The 6607-nt window shown below is 28.7% G+C and overlaps 1 long non-coding RNA gene across 1 annotated transcript in view; it reads left to right on the forward strand.

Annotated features, from left to right (window-relative positions):
* Nucleotides 1-6607, forward strand: part of LOC143251952 (uncharacterized) — a 244675-nt gene that overhangs the window by 12838 nt on the left and 225230 nt on the right. The gene's annotated exons all lie outside the window — the stretch shown is intronic.

Here is a 6607-nt window from a genome sequence, read left to right on the forward strand (position 1 = left end):
GTATCTGTCGTGACAAACCTGTAAACATCATAAAACATTAGAAATAATTAAATTATACTTTTTGTGCTAGAATAATTTCACATTATAACACAAATATACAAATGTTCATTCAAGTAACTTAAGTTTCATAATGCAATATCTATTTATTTTTTTTATTAAATTGTCTTCCAGTCATCCTCAAATATGATGCGGTATCGTACTATCCTTCTTGAATATAAATGACATTTAAAAATAAGAATATTACACTTATTTTTTTTTTTAAACATAGAACAATAAGAAAACAGTTATCTCTTTCTAGCATATGAATCATTCTTGATAAATATGGATTCGATTTTTTTATAGTGTTAGAAACCATATTATAACACAAATATACAAATATTAGTCTTAATTCTATTCTAATGCAATATCTTGTAAATAATTGACCTTCCAGTCATCCAAGTCTGACAGAAAACTTGAATTATTGTAATATATACTCTTTCAATTAACATACATATATATATGTATATAGATTTACTATTTAGGTTAGCTAGTTTTTTTTTAAAATATAGAGCAAATAAAAAGTAAAAACAGTAATATCCTTCTTCTTGACCTTGTACTGCTGTTACTGATATAGATAAACCTTTAAAATTGCATGTGGAGGATATCAAACAAAATTTTGTTTAGGGTTTAGATATATACACTTGAGTAACAAAAAGTCAAATAATTACACTGATACCATAGAATCAGATAAGTATAATATAATATGAAACTACTAGCAGACTAAAGACAACATTTATCCATTGAAATCTTAGTACCCAGAGTTGTAGCCTTTTTCAAAAGGATGAAAAACATAAAACTCTTAAGACATTCTTGTTGATTGGCTAGTGTCATATATTAGCAGTGTATATAAGAGCCCAAATGGAAAAAGACAAATGGGGCACTGAATTTGATTTTGTTACATGTACCATATCTTGGCAAAATATAAATATATGATGTTCTAATTTTATATTCTGGTTTATTATAAATTTCAGTTCTAATTTGTAAACTGTAGACTTGGTATTTTGACATCACAAACGTTTAATGTAAACATGCTGGATTCAACATACCATGTGACTTAATAAAATCTATATTTGGATGTGTTCTTTTTATATTTATTTTAAATTAAGAAATTATCTGTATATAATATTAAAAGAATTGTAATCTATAATTTTATTCCAGACTATTGACACAAATTCTTAAAATAGTTCAATAAAATTTTGAATCAAGCAAAAAAAACAAACAAACAGATGGCATGGCCTTTGACCTCTGATTTTATAAAAATTCAAACATTACATTGCATTCAATTTCATTGTCCTGGTGATCCTGTAAAGTATTGTTATTGCATCATACACCAACTGCAGTTTATTAGTCCACCATTTTATTTTACTTTTATTACATTTATATGTCCCAAGGTTTCAAATGTTCTATGAAACTATTCAAACAAGGTAGCAGAATATGTCATTGTTCAGGAAAAGTCATTGCCAGATATTTTAGAATCAGGCTGAAATGCTATCATCAGTGTGCTGTATTTCATCTCTCAATCACTGTTTTGTACTAGCACCCTTTAGTAAAAGACAAATATAAACCTACCCCTGTATTTTTCAGAAAGTCATTGATCCTTATATAAGTTCTGGTAACAGTTTTATAGTCTGCATTATCCTTTCTGTATCTTAAACCTGTGCTTGTTGTACTTAGGAACAGCACAAAGAAATTGGATGAATTTATGCTACTGACCTCCTTCCACTCAGATAATCGTAAACCAAAATCAATGTTAACTGTTAATCTGTCTATTTGAGAGATCTTAACCTATTCTTATAATATCACCCTTCCATCCACAGCATAGTTCTAATAGCTCTTGTTTGAACTATTTATAATGTTATTTTACATAAGGAAACCCAAACTGTAACCAAACAAGAGATCCAGTTAATGATACGCATAAAGAGATGATTACATCCTAATGTTCTGTTTGCTTGCCAAGATTTTATTCTTCAGTTGGTAATGGAGTGGGCACCAATTTGTGTGTTACCAAAACTGAAATAGCAAAATGCATTATCTTGCACCTACTAAAAGAATGCCCTGTGTATTTGTTAAAATGATACTAATTAAATTCTAGCATCTGCTGCAAAGACATAACTTCTTTCTTATTGTTATAAGAAATGCTACTCATAGGGCAGCTGCTTGTCTTAGTAATTACTAAGTGTAGTATTCATGTTGTTGAAAAATTTATAAAAAATAAACATTTTGTAAAAGAAGATTTATTTCTGATAAATACTGCATGGGAAAATTGTTTGGAGTGTGCTCAATGAGCTGTACAGAATTCCTTACATTAAAATGATCCAATGTAAACAGAGCTTAAAAGTGATCATATGTTTTCCTGATATAAACTGTAGTGGTATTTTACATATTGTGTTGGTGTTTTTTTTTAAGAACTATAATTTCTCAGTGCTATGTTTAAAAGTTACATCAATAAAGTTATAATTGAGTCTCCAAATACAGCTGTAGTGAAAGTTTCTGTTCTTGCTGTAAGGAGAGTATTTTTATTTAAAATTATGTTCTATTAAAAAAGAAGTGGCTGTTAAACATAACACCATTATTTTTCTTATTGTTTGAATCTTGAATTGTGAAAGTGGGAAATGTGCCATAAATTTTATGGTGACATTCAATAGGTCATAGTACAGAAGTTTGGGTTATGTACATAGATATACTAAAATATATGCTACATATAATTACTAATTATTCTTCTGGTCAATATCATTTATGTAAATAAGATATACACAATTCCACCCCATTCCCAAACTAATTTCATATTTAATTTTGGAAAACTGCCTAATCAGCATAACTTGAAACAGTTACATGACTTGAGATGGCTTCAGGATTAGTAGAGGCATCTAGCTGTCTAGCTGGTGTTTATTTCTTTGTTTGAAATTACAGTGTATTTGCTTTTAAATAGATAAAGTATGTTTTTTTGAGATGCATTGTTTGCAAACATGAGGCAACTCATCAACTTGGATAAGCCCATTGTAGACATCTAAAGTTTTATGTTTCTAATGTTGGACTCATATTTTCAAAAATTGAAAACCAATGTTTGGTGTCTAAATTTCAACAGTTAATAGTATGTTGGTTGGGATAGCAAAGTGCAGGCCAAATGTTTTTGCAGTGATCATTAGAACTCAGGAGCTAAAGTTGTGTTCCGATATGAATTCTGAGTAGTAAGTTTGCTGTTTCAGAATTTGTTCATTTTGCATCTTTCTCATGTTGGTTGTGGCATATAGGATGAGGCCTTATGGTTACCAGATTGAACCCATTTGTTTGCTGCTTGTATGAAGAATGATACACAGTTCAGCAATATTTACAATAACTTTGAGCTTTTGTAACATATATCTTAACAACAACTTCTAATATTTTGCTAAGGTTTACAAGTATTTCATATATAAAGAATGAGATTATTTTAATTAAATATTTTTACTAAAGGTTTGTTATTTTTATGTGGTAGTTATTTGCAATCAGATTCTGAATGTTATTATCAGTGCATTGTGCAATGAAATGTTTAAATTATAAACAGAAAAAGTGTGTATACCTTTTTAATTTTTCATCAAGTAATTGTAATTTTGTTATATTATTAATTCGTAAATTTTTACTTTTTCACATAGTTTATTTTTTATGTTTTATTTTCCGTCCCTTAGCATTGTTACTTATTGCAACACACATCACTGGGTGTTTCTCATGAAATATTAGGATATCATAGGCAGAGACATTTTCGACTTCAGCAGAATGTTGGAACGTTTGCCTGTTTAACTAACCCTGATGAATTTGTGCAGTTTGACTTCTTAAAAAATTATTAAATTTTGTAATATGCATTTTAAAACAGGTAGCACATGATTAACTAAAATCTAAATACAATTTAATTGTTTTTCTATTTATAGAAGGATAACAATGCTAAAGTGCTAGCAAGGACAAAAGTAGCAACAATGCGCTAAAGCAGTTTGACAAGTTTTCAGTGGAATTTTTGCTTTAACACCAAAACATCATACAATATTTTAAACGAACATGTGCTCCTATAATTTCATCACCAATAGCTTGAAGAACATATAACAAATAAAGAAAATTAGTTCAACTCTATTTACCTCTGTTTTGTGCATAATATAGATAAGAAAGCCAAATGCATAGCCAAAATTTTTAACATTAATGTCTTCTGTAAATCTCACTGAACTCTCAGAACTAAGCAATGATGTCTGCTACAGAAGTATATGAACTTCATATATCAGTGTATTGACGATGTCAGTTTGATTTAAACTTTGATAAGTCAAACTGTAATGTGATGTTGATGTCAAGAACTGAAATATTTTTGTCCATCATACTGTTTGTATATTGCATAACCTCTAGAACTCTCAAAATGATTATCTGCTGCAGTTTTTCTTTTTATATCCTTGTACACTGTATCTGGTGTCTACACTTTCTACAATAAACTGTTGATAAATCAGCAGTGTAGAGCAAAATTAATAATTGATTAACTGTGATATGCAGGTACCTAATACCATGTTGAACAGTACTTTGTAAAATGCCATTTTATATTTTGATCCTCATAGGTGCTTATTAGGTTAATTAGTTTATTTTGAATCTTAAATAAGAGGTTTTAATTTGCTGTATCTTTTACATGTCATGAGAATTTATATGTATTTATAGAATTCAAACTTGCTTGTGACATAAGAGAATGTAGATGTAGTGTCCATAAACTTGAATGGCCAATAATGGAAGTTCAAATGTACTTGACAATATCTTGTAATAATTAAATAGTATATGTGCCTCTATTTTTTTAGTTCAATACTTATCTCTGTTACTACTACCTTACATTAGTTTAGCTTGTAACTTCATTGTATTCTAAAGAGGGGAAAATATTGTAAATGAGTGTTTTGATTTTTGCATATATTAGAGGAAGGATCAGTGTCTCATAATAAAACTTCAAGATACTGAGTGAACATTCTGTATTATAGTAGCTTTCAGTAAGTTCAATTACAAAATATGTCAGCTATCTAAAATTTGTCAGTATTGAACATTCTAAATGTAAGAAGAGATATAGCCAATATGAGAGATCAAGTGTTTAGCACTGTTAGCACATACCCTCCATCCACACACACACATTTATTACATTATGCTAGTTTTCCATATTTGTGAATAACAAAAAATTAATGTAATTAGTATAGTTACAAATGTATGTACATTATTTTTGCATTAACAGTCTAAAGTTTCAGTAGTTATAACAGTTTTGTGTTTTTTCCTCCGTGTTATTTTCTAGCACTTAATGTTTTTCTTTGTAATGAAAGAACCCATCTTTAAATATATCCAATAATGCCCCAAAATAAACAGTCTCTCTCTGGTTTGTGTTTGTCCTCTAAAACAAAAAAACTATATTTTGATGAGGGAGACAGTTGCTGTGTGATATACTGTTTCATTATTGGTCATAAGTCACCAAACCCTCACCTCATGTATTTACACACCTTAACATGGTTAACATTCTTTCAGTAAAACTTGCATTTAATCACAGTTTCATTTAATTATGATACTTTGTGTATTGACAGCATTGGATAGACACCATCTTATTTTTCAGAGGTAATCGCCAAGTTAGGTGGTATGTAAATAATGTAACTTACATTCTCAAAAAAACAGTAAAGTTGAGACCCATATTTCATATCTTTTATTGAATCATTATATATTTTTATTACTTACGTGTACATAGTAGCAAAGTATTTAATTAATTCTACTCTTTCACATTGGTCTCATGGTTCACCCTCTACCATGAACTGCTGCTAAATCAGCAATGTAGGGTAAAATAAATAGATGATTGGCTGTAATATCAAATACTTAATACCATGCTTAATGATACAGTGTAAAAGGTAATGGTAACTCTGAGATTTCTTAAGGTATCCTCACAAAAATTGGTTTTGTTAAAGGTTGCAAGTATTGTGTATACAAAGAATGACGTTAATTAAATCTTTCTACTCCAAATGTGTTGTCTATTTGTTTTAGTTATGTGTTCTCAGACTCTGGATAGTTTTGAGTAAAAGGTGGTTTTCATTTTAAGCATGAAAATACCTTTCTTTATTTTACAATTTCAAGTTTTATTTGTATAACCTCTAGAACTTCCTAAATGAATATCAAAAGTTTTTTAGGTAATTGTTTTTCATTTTTGTGTATTTAGGATGATTTTTAATATTGTTGACATTTAGTGACAATTCTAAACATATTTCTCCTTTTTTTAATATTTTATTGTATTGTGCAATTGAATAAAAGCATTTTATACCCTCAAGGAAATTTTCAGTATTGTAAATAATACCAATTTGAACAAAAACATGGAGAACACAAATATTTCAATTGTATATATAATATAGCAGCATGGGATTTGTGAAAAGCTTCAAAGATGATATTGATAATGACATGCACTCTGAGCAAAACAAATAAAATTCTATAGAAAGTGTACTTTCCAATAATATTCAGAAAAAATAATGCAGATATTTGGATACTAAAAATATAAATAAATGACAATTGTTCTTTTAATCTACATTTTTCAGATTCTTTGTAGTGAAAGATGGAT

This window comes from Tachypleus tridentatus, chromosome 6, assembly GCF_004210375.1.
Source record: "Tachypleus tridentatus isolate NWPU-2018 chromosome 6, ASM421037v1, whole genome shotgun sequence".
Lineage (NCBI taxonomy): Eukaryota > Metazoa > Arthropoda > Merostomata > Xiphosura > Limulidae > Tachypleus > Tachypleus tridentatus.